General features: G+C 36.2%; 1 long non-coding RNA gene across 1 annotated transcript; it reads right to left on the bottom strand.

The window, feature by feature from the left end:
- Nucleotides 1-1516: 1516 nt before the first annotated feature.
- On the bottom strand, nt 1517-17555 carry LOC145679894 (uncharacterized). Its single transcript, XR_014130601.1, has 3 exons — nt 17409-17555; nt 13909-14020; nt 1517-1621 (listed from the first exon to the last, which is right to left on the bottom strand). It is a non-coding gene; the product is annotated as an uncharacterized LOC145679894 (long non-coding RNA).
- Between the last annotated feature and the right edge of the window lie 1476 nt (nt 17556-19031).

Raw genomic sequence — 19031 nt, 5'->3', positions numbered from 1 at the left:
TCATCATAAGCGCGCCATAGACGCACGCACTTGCATTACCAACATGTATGAAAGGTTTCTTTCATCAAGCATCTTGAAAGAATTTTTTGCCCACACACGTACCAACGTGCTGTCCAACATACTGAAAGTAGTTTGAGAAATGTGGAGGACGAGGAAACGCGTGCTTTTTCTTTCTGCAACTGCACGACCTTGGCATGCGACGGAGGAGAGACTCACGTGATTTCTTCCGCTGTCGTGATTGGCGGACCTAAATATAAAACAGCCACCTTGCATGAACGAGCCCATACACGGTAAACATGCACGCAGAACGGCAAAAACATCAAACATGTTTTCAGAAGATTTTGAAAACTTTTAACATGAATGAACGAGGCCATACACGATCAACTTGCCTGTGGTTTTATCATTTTTCATACAAGTCGGGCTGTTTCTTCAGGCATGTGCTTACGTGTATGGGGTGCTATAGGCCTGGCATATCTTCCACTCCGCTACAGCGACGTTTGACCCCAGTTTGAACTAGTACAGCATACACACACTTATAACTCTCTGTGGAGGTCCCATGTTCACTCTTTCCTTACGGAAAATCACAGTTAAACTGAACTGCCACAACCAGGTAATATGTTGGATATACCCACACCAACAATTGACCTTGGTCTTATCTTCATTCGCATTCAACTCACGGTGTGAGGGCCAATTGAGATTTTCTTGGTTACCTTTATAAATTGTCACAAGAGCTTTAAATCTGCATATTGTACGTTAAAATTATTAAACTATTTTAAATTATTAAATTATTAAATATTATCTTGGTATTATCTAAAATTATTAAATTATTTTCTTTGTTTTTTTAGTTGCAATTAAATCGTCACAATAGCTTTAAATCGACAAATTTTACTTTGAAATAATTAAGTTGAAACAGTAGAACTTCTTTTGTTGTAATTAAATCGTCACGATAGCTTTAAATCGACAAATTGTACGTTGAAATATTAAGTTGAAACAAACAACGTTTTTGGTTCCAATTAAATCGTCACAACAGCTTTAAATCGGCAAAATGTCTGTAGGTTAACGACATCCATAAGCGTGAGACAGGCGAGCGATTGCACAAGTGGTGCCATCTATTAGCGTGATTGTATATTATTAGTAATTAGCGTGACGCACTGAGACGTTTCCTTTTTTTATTTTTTTATTTTTTTTTTTAGATAGATTACATTTTTATATACGGTACAAAAGCAATTCATGCTTATAAAACAGTCTATATTTAAATTGATTTTTCAAGAAAGATGAGTAGGATCAAAACTTTAAAATTCACATCAATTAAATAAAAACTCATTCGGATCAATAATTTGAAAAACAATAATAGCACATGTACGACGTACCCTATCCTTTTATTTTTTTTATTTAATTTTATTATTTATTTATTTATTTATCTATTGCTTGTTCAAAATGTTATTTTAATCGATAACTATAACTTACAAAGGGTAAAAGATTTGCAGAAATTAACTTGAAGACATTAGCATCTTTTATTCGAGTACAATACCAATACAATTACAGAGATGATCGCTGCATACTACATTTTGATAGCCTTTGAATATGCAAGCTGAAAGATCGTAGGCACAATCAAGATTGCCTGAAAAAAAAAAAGCAAATAAAATAGAAAGTAAAGGAACAACAATTCAAGCAATGTAAAACTTATTTGAAATATCCTTTTCTTTTGAATATAACTAATTAACACGTTGGCCGCCATGTGCATAATTCTGATGCACAAATAGTGGGGTCCAAAATACCCCCAAAATTTGGCTTGGCGGCTAACGTAAACTTGTACGATTAACAACTAGCAATATTACAAGAAACCAAACTCCTTAACAGGATAAATTTTACCAATTCTACGTTAAAATGTAAGTTCTACCTCAAATTCAATTATGTATAGACCTACTTTAAGATGAATGAACATATGAAAACAGAAAATAACTAACTCTTAATAGTTATCGAGTACAAACTCATTTAGTTTCATTTTAATTTAACATTTTTACATTATGAGATTTATATTAAGAGGTCCAATCACAACGAAATTAAAATACCGCTAATTTTACAGTAATTATGTGATATCTTCAAATAGATAAAAGATAATCGAAAAGAGGGGGAAGCACGCTGGACTATATTATTTTACATGAGATACCGTTATCACGACTCACTTATCTGCTTTCGGTTTTCAGGTATTTAGAAAATCGGCATTTGTTTTCGCGTTCCTAAATAGCTACAAACGGAAAGCTACTACGTGACTCGTGATAACGGTACCTCATGCAAAAGAATATTGTCTAGCGAGCACTTGTTCCACATTTCGATTATCTTTTATCTATTTGAAGATATCACATAATTACCGTAAAATTAGCGGTATTTTAATTTCGCAGTGGTTAAGCCTCTTAAACCACACATCTCAACGGCACTAAGGATAGTATATCAAGCGAAAGTAATATCCATAATTATACCCATAGAAAACTTTTAATTGTGCCAATTTTTGATACTCTACATTATGGTCAAAATTGAATGTGATCCAAGAAGAGATATTTGATGTTCTTGAGGTTTTGTGTCTCCCGAACAGACACACGAACATGGTAAATATATATACCTAACGGTTTAGGTACAAAATGTCGCGGCCAGAACATCGCAGACTCAACCTGGCCTGGTCAAAACCTCAAGGGACAAAATCTCGCCGGATCAAAACCTCGCCGACGAAAATCTCGCCTTGCCAAAACTTCGCGGGCCAAAATCTCGCCGGGCCAAAACCTCGTCGTACAAAACCTCGCGTTCCAAAATCTCGCCTGGTCAAAACCTCGCGGTCCTGATCTCGCGACACAGAATATCGCCTGGCCTAAACTACGCGAGACGTAATCTCGCCTTGAAGAAATGTCGTCAGTATAAAACCTGGTCACGACGATTTCTTCAATGTAGAATGTTCTATATATTGCTATATGTATATATTTACAAATAACACATAATTGCATTAAAGTAACGAGGAGAAAATATTCTAACGTGCACTTTGGAATATATATATATATATATATATATATATATATATATATATAGACTAAAAATGAAAATTACTATGTTTGTGATATCATATCTCTTGAGCCACCCAACCGATTTCGATCTAATTTTCAACATAGATGAGGTTCGGGTCTGGAATGGGTTTTATTATTTCACTTTGACGGTACGGCCAAGGAATGGGGGAGGGAGAGATATATAATAATAAATAAAACTTAATAACTCTTGAACCACAAGACCGATCTCAATCATTGCCACATTGATGAGGATAGGACCTGGGAGTTTTTTTTTTTTTTGTTTCACTTTGACGGTGCAACTTAGAGGAGAGGGAGGAGGTTTCATCCCGCAAAGCTTTGACAATGCGAAATTTTGGGCGGCGAGATTTTGGGCGCGATGTTTCTCCCGCGAGATTTTGCCCGTATCCCATACCAAACCCCTTTAAAATGACATCTTTAATATCCCACAGATTTATTATACTGTATTTAAACAGTATTTGCGAGATTAATTGCATAACAAACCACACTGTACAGTGTTACTAATTATACTATGAATCCACCGCCTATAATATAAAATGATTCAGGTCCCTGTTAAGGTGATTCCTTTTAAAAGTAGGCTTCGCAAAGTTCCTGACTTCAAATCTGGTCGCCGGTCATTTTGACTATGGAATATCAAAATATCTTCTATTTCGTTTTACTATGATGTCTTTGGGTATAGGCTATAACCAGGAGCGCACCCACGGGGGGGATCATCCAAGGGTCCGGGCCCCCTTTCTAAACTTCGTAACTCTTCATACATTTGCGCACTTTCTTAATAAAATTATACTTATTTAACTGACAAATACTTCATGTAGACTAAAGATTTGATCTTACTCATAATCTGTACTTTCTTTTCTGGTAAAAGCAGACTAATATTATCATTTTCCGTGAGAATATAATTGTCAGCACTTAAAAAATACTTATGGTTTAATTTTCGGCTTTAGTATAACCAGAGATGGAACTTGAAGGTAAAAACGGGGGCAACCAGAACCCAGGCTATGATAGGTATAATGTGAGTTTACTAAAACTTTTAAAAATACAGAGTGTCCCAGGAGGAAAGGGCAATATTTTGGGAAATAAAAGTATGGATCCTTACGAGCAAAAACTCTATATAATTAAACCAGAGGGCAAAATTTCTGGTCGCCAGGTCGCCATTCACGACTAGAAATTTAGAGCTGGCGACCAGTGTTCAGTAGGAATTGTTTCGGCCTAAACTCTCAGGCCTGCTCAGTTTCAGTTTCGCACGAAGACAATTGTCACTGAGTGAGAGAAAACACGGAATGTGAAGTCTTCACAACGCACATGGAAAGTGAAGTCTTCACAACGTTGTAATTAGCCCTTTCTTTTCCACCCTCAATCAAAATGGTTTCAGTGAACCAGATACTGAAAAATACTTACAGTGAAAACTTCGTTACAACATTCCCAAATTTGTTTGCAATTGTCACATTTTGTGCACTTTTACCTGTGAGTAGTGCTGCATGTAAGAGAGGCTTCTAGATTAAGCTGTAGGTCCACGTCTTATATAGCCTCGCTGCTGAACGGGTCGCTGAACTCTAATCCAACCAAAAATGAGATTTATAAGTTGGAAAACTAGTTTATTATTGGATTAAAACGTATCCCTGAGGATGGAAGAACGTTCGGAATTCTGAGGCATTAAAGAATGTCAGAGTACTCGTATTAAGGCACTGTCCCACATTTTATTTGCATTGTTTAGCCTATTTGATAAAAAAAAATCTTCTTCCTCTGTTATTATTATTAATATTATTATTATTATTTTGAATACCATTACCGATAATAATCAATAATTTACCTACTTTTAACATTTCTAATTGAAAAAAATGAAAAATTACAGTTTAACGTCCCACGTTTATGCCTTTTAGACTAAGCGAGATGGATGATTAAAGCAGGTGAATCACGATGGAGAAATCGGTGAAATAGAAATGTGGGAGGAAACTGGAGTATCATGTTAAAACCCGTGGATACGATGCTGCTCACCACAAATTTACTTGGCCAGGGACCGAACTAACATTCCTTATTAAATGTAATCAGTTTTTACTTTACTTCCTGTCCACTATCTGTATTTATTTATCATCTTCACTAAAAATTTTATTTGGTGCTTCTATTTTTTTTTCTTTATTTTTATTTACTAGCGTCAATTATCCGCTTCACAAAGGTTAAAATAAGAAAAAAAATTGTAATATGCTCCGTTAGTCAGTCATCCCTTCCCCTGAAGTTGCGGGGCTAAATTTGAATTTAAACGGCATCGAAAGTGTCACTGTTCATCTGAGAGACCCCGAGAACTATGAATTCGACACTATAATATCGGTCATTTTCGATCATATATATATATATATATATATATATATATATATATATATATATATATATATATATATATATATATCCCCTCTCCTAAGTTGCACCTTCAAAGTGAAACGATAAAAACTATCCCAGGTCCAAACCTCATCTATGTTCAAAATTTCATTGAGATTGGTTGGGTGGTTCAAGAGTTATTAAGTCACGAACAGTCACATTCATTTTTATTTATATAAATTTATAATTTACGTCTTAATATTTGATTTTAATTTGGTTGTCTACTTTTGCATTGCTGTTTTGCTTGATGATTTATACCATGACGGGAGCAAAGAATAATTTTGCTGTTAAGGCTCTTATTAAACCCTCGAAGCAATGAAGTATATGCAGTAATTGTTCCGGAAATTGAAAGTAGATTTCTCATACCAATCATCAGCACTCTTAACAACTAATACACTGTGGAACTCGCACAAGAATTTTAATGGAACATATATATAACGGATCTGTTAACTTAATCTACAAACTGTTATTTCCCACTGAACGCTTCCTGACGTTATAGATTGCTGATCCACTTTTCAGGAAGCCGGAGAAGGGAAAGGCCAAGCAAGAAACCTGTGTTATAATGACTCGCACATAAGGTCACTGCAAAAGAAGACGAATTTCGAACAGCGATCCTACCGCCAATCAGCTTTCCAATAACCGACAGTGCTGCCAGCCCCACACAATTATTTAAGCATCCAATAAGAAGAAGTACAGTCAATCACAGAGGGATTAACAACAGATAAAAAAGAATCCTTAAAGTAGAAATAATAAATATAAATTACTAATGACATGTGTGCATGTGTGCGTGTATTTCTGTCTTAAAATTTATTTTGAGATTGAAGGGCATCATTTCATTCAAAATGATGACATTTGTATTTTATAAACCATTGTTATTTTAATCCGGGAAAATGTGTAATATATTTAAATTTTATTACAACTATCCGGAAAAATACTACGATTTGAAATAAATAACTCTGTATATCTTAAGTTTAACAAGAACAATAGCACCAACTTGTCGCAAAGAACATTCCCTTTGGGCAGAAAATAAAGGAAAATTTCACGTCCCTACATTAATCAATACTGTGTAACATGAATATATAAATCCTCATGTAGTAGTATGAACATATAATAACATGTAGTATATGAGTGACAATATTTTCGCGTATTTACTAGAATATTGTGATTACCTCATAACTTTGAGACACTGCAACGTACATTCTGCAGTGCAAAGTAGCTAAGTACCCTGCCAACCCTAAAACAGAATAAGTGTGGGAGCTCGCCTTGGCCAGCACATTGTGACCTTGAGCAGCCATGCTACGTGCAGGTGACTATAATAATCGACAGTAGTAACCGATAAACAGTAACATCGATAGCATAGCCGATGGTATACTACCCGTGGATCTAGTGTTGTGAATTTTCCCATTTCAACATGGTTGCTAGCTAACAAAAATGTAGTTTCGCTTTAATTTTAGCCAATTCTGTGTTCAAAGCTGCCGATTGCTAACCATTTATGCATAGCTCTGATTGAATACATTTTCCAATCAAAGCTTCTCTAGAATTATTAATAGGAATATAATAAAATATTATTTCCTATTTTGGTAATCCTCTCCTCGCAGGCCGGTAGAAAGCCCAAAAATGTAAGGGGGGCCCAGCTGAAATTAGGGGTCCCGATCCAACCATATTATAGTTCATCGCCATATATACTTCATTTACAAGCCTACCGTGAAAATTCTAGGGGAGCCAGCAAAAATTTAGCCCCCCCTAGACCCCCGTGGATACGGGCCTGTCTCCTCGTTGTAAAACTTACACTGGCACTTCACAACCTATTTTACGTGTATCTTATTTCATCGCTGAGCCTTCGAAAAGCGCTATGTGTAATTTCTGCTCAAAATGTGACTTTTACTAATATAAGATCATGTTGTTATAGAGCGTATTTCTAAAAAGAACTTGATGCGATATCGTTCATTTAAGGAATAATTCCGTCATAAAACAAAACCTCACCATGGTGTTATTACCGTGAAATTATTCTTATCATTTTCCGCTAAATATTCTTAAAGATACAGAGATCATTTTATACTAAAATGTTAACTATAATGCACACCCAAAAGTCGCACATATATTTTTAATTCCCACCTAACAACCATCAAAAACAATGCACTCGTTTATTTCTCTTTCTATAAAATTTTGAATTTTGCACATAGCGGTTTTTGAAGACGCAGCAACGATTTATTATTATCAGTTACTAGAGACTTTCTGTTTCAAGTGTGCCTCTGCTGGTGCTGCTGTCGATGTGTGTTTTCTCGCACCTCCCTCAAAAGAGGAGGGACAAGTTGCTATGGCCGAGGTCCTTCAATAGTTAGATGCGGAAGCGTTGCCACATGGAATAATTTCACGGACTTTACTGTGTACCGTGTTGTTAGGCATTCTAAGTAGCCTCTGATCTTCACTCGCCCCAAGACCAAACGACTGAACACAAATTGGTAACACAGCCAAGGACATTCGCTTCTTTCCTCAAAGCAAAGGGAAGGTATCCTGCGCAAGAGTGTGGCGGGGGTGGGGCCGAAGTATGTTTCACATATTTTCCGAGAGCACACTTGAAATAGAAAAGTCAACAAAGCGGGATTGTGATAATTTCACCTCCCCATAGGCAATAGAGATGAGAATGGTGAGTGTGTTTGGTGTGAACAGTGTACTTTAAATGTTCTCCGCATTATTACCTCAAACATTAAGGACGAGGAAAATAATTTAAGGAATCTGTAGCACGTCATCAGTGAAACAAGCAAACGGTGCTGTAAATATTTTAAGCGTGGGTTAACGTTAAGAGTATTTTATTTGAGAATGCTATGAAATATATTACAGTATATTGTAACTGCAGAGTAAAACTATAACATATTTTGGGCTCTATTCCAAAATTCTGTTAATCATAAATTTAGCTACAATTTTAGAAGAATTGAGCCGTTTTTGACAAGATTCTTTGTGTCATTTAACTATTTTCTTAGATCATCTGCGTGTAGATTCATCACTATAGATTACGTACGGTACAATGTCAACACTTACTTCTTCCCCTTTTTGGGTCAAAAGATCCAATATATTTCAATAAAAAGAATTTCTTGTAGATCTTAGGCCTACCGCTCACTGGCGACAAAACAGTTGCGCAACTATCTCGTCGCTGTCGCGTGCAGTCAGCAACTTCACGGAGACAAAACAGTTTTGTTGCCATACCCTCGCTCACTGGCGACGGCAACAGAAAAGTTGCCGAGCATTTGATATTAGGCCTACCGCTCACTGGCAACATTTTGTCGGGCAACTATCTTGTTGCTCTGGCTAAATGCATTGAGTCTTATGGGAGTCCGCTCACTGAGGCGACAGCGACAGAAAAGTTGCCGAGGTGTCGCCAAGCAGGGCGACAGCAGGGCAACAGCTCGGCGACGGAACAGTTGCGCAACATCTAAAAATGCATTGAGTCTTATGGGAGTCCGCTCACTGAGGCGACGGCGACAGAAAAGTTGCCGAGGTACCTCCAAATAGAAAGGTAAAAAAATAAATGTTTCCTACAAGTTTTTTTCACGTAACAGTTCGTTCCGTGTGTAGCGCGTGAAAAGAAGTGTTCGCAATGGAAACTAATACATTCTTTGATTAGTGACTAGCATGTCTTTAGTGATAAAGACTATGACAAATTAATTGAGGATATAGAGAAACGCTCAGCGTTAAAGAAGAAATATATATAAAGAAGAAATTATGAAAGGAAGTGTGTTTCACTGTTAAAGAAACTAGAATGAGCCTTCCAGCCAAGAAAAAACAACACAGGTAGGCACATTTTTCGATAATGACATATCGCTGTCATACTACACACTACTACCTTCATTAATTTCCCACAACTAGAAAAAAATACAGATAAAATTATCATTTTCAAGTTTCTTTCCATTTCAAATATAAAAAAGAAAAAAACTGTACTGTATAAAAATGGCCGATTTTAAAACGTGAAGAATACGCGGGAAGAACGAAGAAAGCTAATTTTTATTTTATGGCTATACGTAGAACATTGAGAGTACAGTTACTGTACAGTGTTGTCGGATTGCCGCTTTTGTTAGTTTCGTTCTGTTAGTTATTTCTAGTCGTTTTATATTTTCGTTATTTTTGTTATCTTTTGATTCGAATAATTGTTCCCGTTCGTATTAGCTTACACAATGCTGTTATTTTTTGTCACTCATTGACGTTCAGGGACGTCATTTAGGGGGGGCAGGAGGTCCATAGAGTTTGAGGAATACATATACTTTAATCAAATGTCTACTAATATACTAGTACAAAACGTGAGTCTTATGTCGGTAGTGCTCTTGTCCCCCTCAAGTGAAGTCTGAAATAACGCCCCTGTTGACGCTACCTTCGAAAGTTTATTTAAATTTATTTATTTAACCATTAGAATGGGCGGTATTTTTTTTTTATGTCCGAAACCAGCGATTATGTGAACTATTCCGGTTGCTGATTATGTAAATTATGATATCAAATGCTCGGCAACTTTTCTGTTGCCGTCGCCAGTGAGCGAGGGTATGGCAACAAAACTGTTTTGTCTCCTTGAAGTTGCTGACTGCAGGCGACAGCGACGAGATAGTTGCGCAACTGTTTTGTCGCCAGTGAGCGGTAGGCCTTACAATTTACATAATCGGCAACCGGAACAGTTCACATAATCGCTGGTTTCGGACATTAAAAAAAAAAGAAAAAAACTACCGCCCATTCCAATGGATAAATAAATAAATTTAAATAAACTTTCGAAGGTAGCGTCAACAGGGGCGTTATTTCAGACTTCACTTGAGGGTCGCAAGAGCACCACCAACATAAGACTTTCACGTTTTGTACTAGTATATTAGTAGACACTTGATTAAAGTATATGTATTCCTCAAACTCTTGTGGAGCAATTGCACCTCCTGCCCCCCCTAAATGACGTCCCTGAACGTCAATGAGTGACAAAAGTAACAGCATTGTGTATGCTAATATGAACGGGAACAATTATTCGAATCAAAGGATAACAAGAATAACGAAAATATAAAACGACTGGAAATAACTAGGAGAACGAAACTAACAAAAGCGGCAATCCGACAACACTGTACCGTAACTACTCTCAGGTGTTCTACGTATAGCCATAAAATAAAAATTGGCTTTCTTCGTCCTTCCCGCGTATTCTTCTCGTTTTAAAATCGGCCATATTTATACAGTACAGTTTTTTCTTTTTTATATTTGAAATGGAAAGAAAATTGAGAATGATAATTTTATCTGTATTTTTTTCTAGTTGTGGGAAATTAATGAAAGTAGTAGTGTGTAGTATGACAGCGATATGTCATTATCGAAAAATGTACCTACCTGTGTTGTTTTTTCTTGGCTGGAAACCTCATTCTAGTTTCTTATAACAGCGAAACACACTTCCTCCCATAGTTTCTTCTTTATATATATATTTCATCTTTAACGCTGAGCGTTTCTCTATATCCTCAATTTTTCATAGTCTTTATCACTAAAAACATGATAGCCACTAATCAATGAATGTATTAGTTTCCATTGCGAACACTTCTTTTCACACGGAACGAACTGTTACGTGAAAAAAATGTAGAAAACATTTATTTTTTACCTTTCTATTTGGAGGTACCTCGGCAACTTTTCTGTCGCCGTCGCCTCAGTGAGCGGACTCCCATAAGACTCAATGCATTTTTAGATGTTGCGCAACTGTTCCGTCGCCGAGCTGTTGCCCTGCTGTCGCCCTGCTTGGCGACACCTCGGCAACTTTTCTGTCGCTGTCGCCTCAGTGAGCGGACTCCCATAAGACTCAATGCATTTAGCCAGAGCAACAAGATAGTTGCCCGACAAAATGTTGCCAGTGAGCGGTAGGCCTTACATCTGGAGAACTACATATAGTGTAGCCAAACTCAAACTATCACTTCACTCAGTATGATGTGCTTATTCCGTAGAAAATTCGAAAACTCGATTTAGGGGACGTTCAAAACTTTTGTGACCTCTGATCCAAAAAGTAATTATTGGTCAAGATCGCAATCTTTTGATCCATTTTTGGTTTTCCTAATTTTCTTGATCCCATTATGTGTTTCTTTGATTTTCTCAGAAAGACCCTCTTACGTCATACTCTTACACCAGTCAGTTTCTTAATTACTGTTCAAGAAGTATAACTTGCTCCCTTCCTCACACACACTTAGTGTTTCAATTACCCTATGAATTGCACTGATTTTATCTACATTTGTTTACATCATTTCAAGTCTATTTTAGTGAAACTGTTATAATGATACAGACACTGTCATTGTCGTACTGTTAGAACCCAGGGTACCATATATTAATTAACGTGTTCAAGCCAATAACTTACAAGTCACGGTGGCTCAATTGTAGAGCGCTCACCTTATATGGTGATATCATTGGTTCGATTCTAGCTCCCGTTATGTGATGTGTGCTTTTTTCTTGGGATTCTTCCGTTTTCTCCCACTTTCTTCATTCCATCATTTCGTTCAATATCATCACCATCCTCTTCCTTAGACTTAGAGTAAAAGGGTGGGATACAAAGTAAACAACAGTGAATATATGTGTATAAAACGAAGCTATTGTAACTGAGCTCTTGAATATATCTCTATCTATCTATCTATCTATCTATCTTGAGTTGAGTTGACTTTGAGTTTTACGTCCCGTTCAGCAGCGAGGCTATATGAGACGTGGACCTACTGATTAACGTGGAATCCGAACCACATGAGCTCCCGCCGGGAATCGAACCCGGGTCTCCCACGCCAAAGGCGCGTACGCTAACCGCTTAGCCACGAAGGAGCTCTATCTATCTATCTATCTATCTATCTATATCTATCTATCTATCTATCTATCTATCTATATATATATATATATATATATATATATATATATATATACGTATATAAAAATGAAAGTGACTATGTTTTTGAGTTCGTACACTCATGTCCAAAATTATTGTCGCATGTCTATAAACATGTTGTTGTAGGAATATAATTTGATAACGAATTCGCCCGGTATTTCTTATAATGTTAGTATGTGTATAATCGGCAAAGACATGTATGTGGCAAATTTCATGTCAAAAGACCAGTAAATAAGAACAAGAAAACGAAAATAAAACTTTCTTGTCCATTTAACAACATTTTGTTTTACTCATTCTAATTTTCGTGTTTATTCTTTTCCTATGAACTTTACCACAAATATACATTTCCCGATTCTACACATAGTACCAATATTAAAAGTGTCCTGCAAAATCATTATCAAATTATATTCTTTCAAGAAGCCAGTTATATTTCTAGATATGCGACAATCATTTTGAACTTGAGTGTACCTTTTGAACCACCGACCGATCTTGATCAAATTTTCAACATAGCTCCGGGCCTGGGATGTTTTTTTTTTTTTTATCATTTCACTTTGACGGTGTAACTTAGGGGGGGGGGGAGGAGGAGGATATACAAAAATAAATAAAACTTGGTAACTCTTGAACCACGCGACCGATCTGTATCAAGTTTGCTACATAGATGAGATTCGGGCCAGGGATGATTTTTATCACTTTACTTTAACAGTACAACTTAGGGGAAGGGGAGGTATATAAAAATAAATAAAAATGAAAGTCACTACGTTTGTGAGTTAAGAATTCTTGAACTACACTATCAATCTCGATCAAATTTTCAGCATGGATGAGGTTTGGGCTGGGGATGTTTTTTATCATTTCACTTTGACGGTACAATATAGTGGATAGGAAGGGGAAAATAATAATAAACTAAACTTAATAACTCTTGAATCATGAGACCTATCTCGAACAAATTTGCCATGTAGATGAGGATCGAGCCTGGGATGTTTTTTTATCATTTCACTTTCATGGTGCAACTTAGATGAGGAGGAGGGGGAATATTTAAAAATGGTCGAAAATGACCGATATTAGTGTAGAATCCATAGTTTTTGGGGCCACTGATATGAACAGTGACACTTCCAATGCCGTTTAAATCCAAATTCAGCGCTTAATGTCCAAAATGACATGTATTCTCGCCTGCGAAGAACGGGTATTCGGCTAGTATATTATATAATTGTTCCAAATTCCCAATCGACCTCTCCACTCCAGTTTCTTGGACAATCCAGCTCCTTGTATTTTCGATTCGATAATTCCAGTGCAAACAAACTGGTTATTCTATCTTTACTCTACTGAATTATTCGCCTCAATAAATAGATTAGGCAAAAGAACTGGGACCTGCCTTCCAACCCCGAAGTAAGTCTCAACCTAAACAAGGTAAATATTCCTAACTCATAATTCTTTAAGCTATGACCCAATTTGTAATTGAGGTTTATTTACAAGCACCGGCTAGGCTGATACAAAACATCATAACAAGTTTAATTAGACTCTTTCAAGGAGAACTTGTTAGAAGGAAAAGTTGCAGGAATCACTGAAAAGTAATATACAATGAAATAATTACAAATAGTCAGTTAATGAAACTGTTACCTTTACATGTCTTTCCGGCATATGCAATCACTACGAGGGATAAGGTGAAGAGAATAAACACAAGTGTTTTTGTACTACCAGTCATAGTTTCAGCAATTCTCTGTTTCTTTTTCTGAAAAGAACAAAGCAAGAAAAATATGACAAATTGTGGAATCAAAATAGTACAGTTCGTGGCATAGAAAATGTTACAAAAAAGTCCATTTTACTAACATTTGAGCCGTGTGCTTATGCATTCAGAAACACACGTCTCGATCGACTAAATGCTCCTGGTACGGTATTCGATTCAACTCGTCCCCCTCTTCTTGTCTAAAGCAGTCTGTGCGATGTAATATACTCTTTCCATTCAGACGAAAAAAACAGGAACCATGTTTACAAGCTTTTTAGCTCTAAAACCGTCTCTTTCATTCATTTGTTCTGAAATCCCTTTGTAGAGCCTGAATTTTAAAAGTCACAAAATGTTTCCATTGCTTCATAAAAGGCTTTACCTGCATTCATTCACTTCTTTAAAGACTATATATCACATCAAGCTACGAAGGTGCTACTTGTGAAATCTGTGAAAATTGTCAATCTTAGCAGTAGGTTTTGTACTTCTGAGTCTGTATTGCTTGCGTAGAGTTCTAAAAATTACTAACAGAAATGAGTGTTATTCAATGATTAATTTCATTTTGTTTAACCAGTAATTGCAAGCAGATGTTCCAGGAGCGTCATTTGGGCAGGATAGGAGGGTGTAATTCCCCCCTCCCTTGAGTGAGATAAACACATATTGTTTGATCAAATGTATAATAAAACACTGATACAAAAGGCCAAACTCTCATGTCGGCGGAGAATTCCCCCCGAAAAATCTAAAATTACGCTGCTCTTATCAACAAGCCTATAGAGTTATGATAGCACATTGCTAGAGCGTTTACATTTGGTGTCAAGAGTCGAAGTTTTGATCCCAAGCCATGTGCGATCATAGTGGACGATATTGAGAAAGAGAGACTCAAATATGGAGGCATAGAGGGATGATTTACATATGTAAGTTTGGAATTGGAGAAAATATGATCAGACAGGTGGAGACATCATTGATATTTTGACGAAATTTTTGATTTTGTGAAACAAAAGAAGGAAGATTGCTGAACTCTAAGAATCATATCAGACAGTGGTAGAATTGAGGTGAACTCTTTTGAGAGCATTCGATGATTACGAAGGGAGAGAAAGATCTTAAGATCTCCGGAATTAAGATTTTTTAAAAAAAATCTTCAGCTTCTATGACGTGTTTGGTACCACGAATCTCTTAGCTATTGACCCATGATTTTACCCATTCAGTCACGGATAACTCTACACAGTCATTCGTTTACTTATCCTTTATCTACGTTGAGAAACTAACAAAGTGGAATATTCCAAAAGATAACTCGGTGGAGGCTGTTACTGTAAGAGTTTGTCACTAGTGTTAATTGAGTTATTTTCGTTAGAACCATCTGATAAAGTAGTGCCAAATACTCCGACATAAAACACCTTCTGCGAAGCTCTAATGGCAAATAAAACATATCGTCGTAAACATGTTAGACTTTTGAAAAGAAAAAGTTGATTAAAAGCAGTGGGAATGCGCATAAGTGTGTCACATGGATGTGAACGAATACTTGTTTAAAAAGCAGCACTTTTGCATCATGATCTGTTAGTGAATGGATATAAACCAACTTGGACATAGGTTTAAATCCCGCCGTCTTATTGTTTTTTTTTTCTTTTAACTACGTTCATACTGTGCATTCCAGAAGTTCAATTTTGAATTAAATGTAGTCGCTGCTAGCTTATGCCAAAATTTTCAAATATGATATTTGTCATTACATTTTTATATACGTATATAGATATTTTTAATATGTTGTGAGGTTTTAATTTGATATTAAATCTTATAACCTTAATTTAAGTTATTTCCCTACGCCCTATCTTTATGAACTTTTGCACAATGACAACAGTCGGCCGGTAACATAATATTCCATTGTTATTGTAATATATTTATATTTTTTAGAAACATTTTACTCAGAAAAAAAGTGCAGTGGACCGTGCGGTGCAACATGTACTCGTTGAGGTATTTCAAACGAATTTAGTACACGCATAAATTACCATCTGGAAAATATGCTATACGGGGTAAGAAACTGAAACCTCCCCAAACAAGCATAAAAAAAGCACCAGATTTAGCGGGAAAAAACACGAAATTGAAAACACTGGCAGAAATTGTTTATCTGTGATGTGAAACTTTTTTTTTTTATGTAACCGAGTGTGTAACTGGTTATTATTTGGGATGAGCAAAGAAAATGATGATAAATGATAGTGATTTCTTTTTTTGTTGAAGTTCACCGTTCCTTTTCAGCTCGAATTTAATATAAGACCAGGGGCTTCATTTGGGAGGACGAGGGACGTGTCCTCCTTGAGTTTGTGTAATATATCGGGTGTTCTAAAAATAGCGCCCACGGACAACAGAGCTCTATTCTACAGGTCAAAATAAAGCGAAAATTCTATATAATGGTATGCACTCCGAGGCCTCATTCAGCCACTATGGGAAATCAAAAATTTCATTGTGTGGCATCGTCCTATATTAAGTTGGAACCATTAGCATTGCTCTACGAACTCATCAAGAAGTTACACAAATTTTTACACTAATAAGTGATTCTAGTATCATCATCTATCGACTTTAACTGCCATCTGGAAAGAATCGAAATAACTATTTGATGAATTGGTATATCTACTGCATGATTATTTATCTGCAACGTTGCCACATAGTGCAAATCGTGTCTCCGGACGAGAACCCGGAAGGTACACAATTATGTGTTTTCCGCTTTATTTAAAATTATACGATAGCATTCTGTAGTCCGTGTGTGCCATTTTTAGAACACCCGATATATGAACATTCTAATCAATTGTATACTAATAAAAAAACATGAAGCTTATTTCGATGGATAACTTTGCTCTCTCCCACCTCCCAAACAAAATCTGAAATGATATTAAATCTTACTTTCACACAATCATAGTCTTACGTCTTGCAAATAAAATCAGTACAATAAACTCACTGCTGAACAAGACTGGATTTTTTAATTATAAAAACACATTTACACGTGACGTTTCGATCTTCTAGCCAAGATTCTAATCAGACGTACACTTAGAGTGTATGTCTGATGAGGATCTTGGCTAGAAGATCGAAACGTCACGTGTAAATGTGTTTTTATATTAAATAAGTGCAGTTTTGTTCAGCAGTGTGTTTATTTTTCTGACATTACTTTGTAAGACGCCGGTATACAGTGTAAGATCAAATCCAAATAATCGGCTTTCAAATTACTGCGGGCTTACTGGCTATTCAATATTTCCTTATTTATCTATTGAGCCTTATTAGGAATTGAACCAAGATTATGCGAATCAAAATAAATTCTAATTTATATTTCATAGGTTTCGAAAAACTTGAATTTATAATAATGAAACTTGATACCTCCATGTAACAACAATTATCGTTTTAAAATAAAACTTACCTCCGAATTCTTTGATGTAAAGCATTCAACTTACGAAATATTTGTTTCTGAAGTCTCAAGTATGTTTATATATCCAGTCTTATTCAACGACAATAAACAATACCATCGTCTCAAGGTTTCGCCTGTTGATTACCGCTTTTTTCTCATTTTCTGTTCACTGTCCACAAGGATAAAAATTTTCTGGTCTTTTGTCCATATGGAACATTAAAACAATATGGAAATATTACTGTATTGTTAGAATGTCATTGCCCAATAAGAATACACTTTTATGTAATTGGCAATTTTCTAAGTTTATTTATGAATTATTACTCCGTAAGGCATTCTAATACACAGCTGGCGATTAACTCAAAGATATCCACAATTTTACATTGTCTCATGTTAAGCATATAAACATTGATTTCGAGCAGAGCAGAAAACTTTATTACATTATTCCTATATTTTGCTTTTACAAATTTAACAATTTCTAATTAAAGAAAACAGTTTAAGGTTTACAACCAGATATAAATAGATGGCATGGATTACTCACAACGTTCGTTTTAGTGTGATAAGTAGGGTCCGGATTTCTATGTAATGACTTTTTTAAATATATGTACATCAGTGGTATTAAAAAATATTAACGAAATGCGTCAGTAGGGATATCATATTCAAGTTTTTTATTACATATTTTTATATATTTTTTTACTCAATGTTACATATTCTTAAGATATGAAATATTCTTTACATTAAACAGTCTTTAAGAGAAAAATCCATTGGCTTTTTGGATTACATGTTAGTGTGATAGATAAAATGTAAAATTTAAGCAGTCTCTTCTTCCTTCCCTCTTTCCATTTTCAACTCCCGACAATACACTTATTTAAAAGTGCGATTTGCCTACATTGTACGTACACAGGAGCCTCTGGTTCACCGCATCGTAGAGCTCTCACGTGGCTAAGCGGTTTGCGTATCCTACCCTTACTTTACCGAATTATTACCTCAATAATTAACCTTAGGTAAGAGGACTTGAACCTACCTTCCTGCTACGTAGGCAAATTTCAACCTGAGTTCCTTCGTGGCTAAACGGTTATTGTACGAGCCTTTGGCGTGGCAGACCCGGGTTCGATTTCCGGCGGGAGTTCCTGTGGTTTGGTTTCCACGTTAAGCTGTAGATCCACGTCTCATATAGCCTCGTTGCTGAAAGGGACGATACATACAAAATTAAATCAAATCAAATCGCCGCATCGTAACGATTACATCAGGAGTCGATAGTGTTTTAGTTTCCAGCTCGCAAACAGGAAGTGATAATCAAAGCACAGTGAGCAAAAAGAACGAACAATGGAAGCGAGCAAGTACAAAGCTCAGCGGTACACATCTTTCATCCCTATTTCCTTGTTGTGAGAGTTTTCATGTTTGCAGCTGGCGACAACAAATCCTGATTGAAGCATTGTGAACGCAACCGTGGGATTTGGTACATATAATTTATCGGCTTTTCATTTTAACCATGGAGTTTTTAAAAAGAATTTGCCTCAGTATGTAATCCGTGTTTCAGCTGGACAAAGCCACAATCACTCCATCTGCCTTCACGTTATCTCAAAAGTTGCGGTCTTGGATAGCAGTTCATGACGCATATATCACCGACGGCATAGA

Source organism: Thermobia domestica, chromosome 2, assembly GCF_964235325.1.
Source record: "Thermobia domestica chromosome 2, izTheDome1.hap1.1, whole genome shotgun sequence".
NCBI classification, from domain to species: Eukaryota; Metazoa; Arthropoda; class Insecta; order Zygentoma; family Lepismatidae; genus Thermobia; species Thermobia domestica.
This window is presented reverse-complemented; position numbering and strand designations above follow the sequence as displayed.